Here is a 2451-nt window from a genome sequence, read left to right on the forward strand (position 1 = left end):
ACAAGAAAGTTTCAGGTGGTTGGGGTGGCTAATGACGACTCAATTTACAAGAGAAGGCTGGTACAGAGGAATCATACAAACCCTCATGCAAATGGAGTTTTATTGTCATTGGAAAGATCACGAAGAAAAAACCCACTAGAAGACAAAGCAATCCTCCCCCCAAGGAAAAATCCCCCAGAATGTTGCCTGCAGTGTTGTGTAACAAAAGTGATAGAGTTATGCAAGGGCGGGGAGAGTCAAAAAGTGAGAGGGCTGTAAACAGAAGCTGGGGAGGGAATGCCACCCGGCGTGCAGGCAGGTTCGCCGTTGGGTTTTGTTGTGTTTGTTTTACTAGGGTGCTGCTAATTACCAACAAGAAGACACTAGTTTCAGGATTTAGACAAATTCCGTTGGGGTGAGCCTGGTAGAGAAGGGTGTAATGCAGAAATGTCGAGCAAGGACTAAGAAGTAAGCAGAGGTGGCAGGGGGGAGAGGAGCCAGGGGTCCTTGGGGGATTAGGGACCCGTAGCTGCGGTGAGAGAAGGGAACAGGGTGCGGGTCGGGGGAGCGCCTGGGCTGGGGTAAACTGCAATTCCCGGCTATATCCTCCTGGGTAATTAAGGCATTAGGGGAGGATAAGCATAAAGTCACTTTAAACATCGGTTGCTATACTATGCGTGTCTGGTACTCGTTACTTCCCTTCCCCGATACTTGCTTTACGTCAGCTTTTCTTTTTTACAGTACTTCTTAGTCTTTCAAGTGGAGTGCGTATTCAGCAGATGAAAAGCAAACTGTTTGCCAGTTTAGTAGCCTTTCAGCTGTTGTGGTTTTGAAACCTCAAGTAGTACATAATGGAAAAAATCCTTGAAATGGTTTACCTATGACAGAAAGCTTTTCCCAGAATGAAAATGCAGGCTCTTCCTGAATACCATGTTGCAGTATTTGTCTTCCCTCCCTCTGCACTTTTTTTTTTTGCCCCCCCCGAAGATAATAGGTTTGGCTCTGGAAACTCATTTCCAATAAGGGTGGAGTGAAATTATTTTTGCTGTTTTCTGCCAAAATGAAATAAAATGAAAACTGTACAGTTCTCATCGAGCCAAGTACTTGTTCTAAAATTTGTATTTAATTTTTTTGCAGCTGCTAGTTTGTTTTGCTCATATACCAATGACTTTTTGTGTGTGTGTGTGAACTTCTTGAAGAAATGCCAAGGACTGGAGACTACGACAGTACCAGCTTTTATAAAGTCTTTTTGATGTGTCTGAAATGAGAGGAGCACACCTGAAGTGTCTCACATGACTGTCTTCAGGGCAGAAACACCGTGTGAAGTTTGCAAGTTGCTGGGTAAGGGAGTAATTGAGCGATTCCTCTCTTCAAAAGCAATTTATTCATTTTTTTAGCTATATTGTAATTTAAGCGTCCTTTATCAGGAATTCCTAATTAGTTAGTGGTTTGTTGGTGCTCCTCAGTTTACTGTTTGTGGTTCAAACTGACCGTACTTTGATTTCTTCCCCTCTGTCCCCTAAAAGAGGGGGAAAAAGTCCCCCAAACTCAAAAAAACTCTTTAAATAATTTGTTAATGGTATTCATTGCAATTTAGGAAATTTGAGACTGTGCTAGAAGGATATGTAGCATTTGAGGGAATATGATCAAGTTAAAACACAGCACTCTGAAAATTTTATGCTGCCAGTTTTTTGAACAGCCTCCGTCTTCATACAGGTATGAGATAGAGATCTCCAAACTTCTTGTTTGCTTGAGCAGCAGCTCTGCTGTGTGTGGACATTTCCTGGCTTTCAGGAGTAGCAATCTGTGACTGTCAAACCACTCGGGCTAAGGAAAGTAGATGGTAAAGTTGGAACAGTTATAAACTTGTTGCTCATGTATGTAGATATTGGGCTGACAGTGTTCTTCTGAGAGAGGTTCTTGGGAGTTCCCAGGGACAGATCTAACATGGGGACTCCTTTGAGTTCCTAACAACCCCACAGAGAAAGTGTGGGCTTCAGTTCCTTACCTCTTACATTTTAGCCACACTAAATCACTTTGACTTACTATAGTTATTTTCCATATGCTGAAAGTGGGGGAGGCATAGATGTCTGAATCCAAACTGCTTTGGATTTAAAAATTCTTATGCCTGCTAGCTCTCACAAGAGTGGAAAGACACAAAGTCACAAGCCAGCTAGCTGCTGAGAGCATTGGCGAGTCACCACCGCCTTTGCAATTTGGGGCTCCAGCTCTCATCAGTGCATTTCCCTGTCTGATCCTAGTAACGGGGCTCTTACTGAACGGCTGTCCACTGGGGAGGATTTAGTGCTGAATTCCTCTATAGCCTGAAGTTACTGGCTCATTGATAAAGTTTAAAGTCCTGGGGATTTTGATAGTATTGTTTAGGATAAGCATTAGGACCACCAAACCTGGTCCCTGTGATGCTGGGTAGGTGATGTACAGAGATGAGAACCTCATGGTTGAAGTATATGT

The sequence above is a fragment of the Cariama cristata genome, unplaced genomic scaffold, assembly GCF_000690535.1.
Source record: "Cariama cristata isolate BGI_N322 unplaced genomic scaffold, ASM69053v1 scaffold13971, whole genome shotgun sequence".
NCBI lineage: Eukaryota > Metazoa > Chordata > Aves > Cariamiformes > Cariamidae > Cariama > Cariama cristata.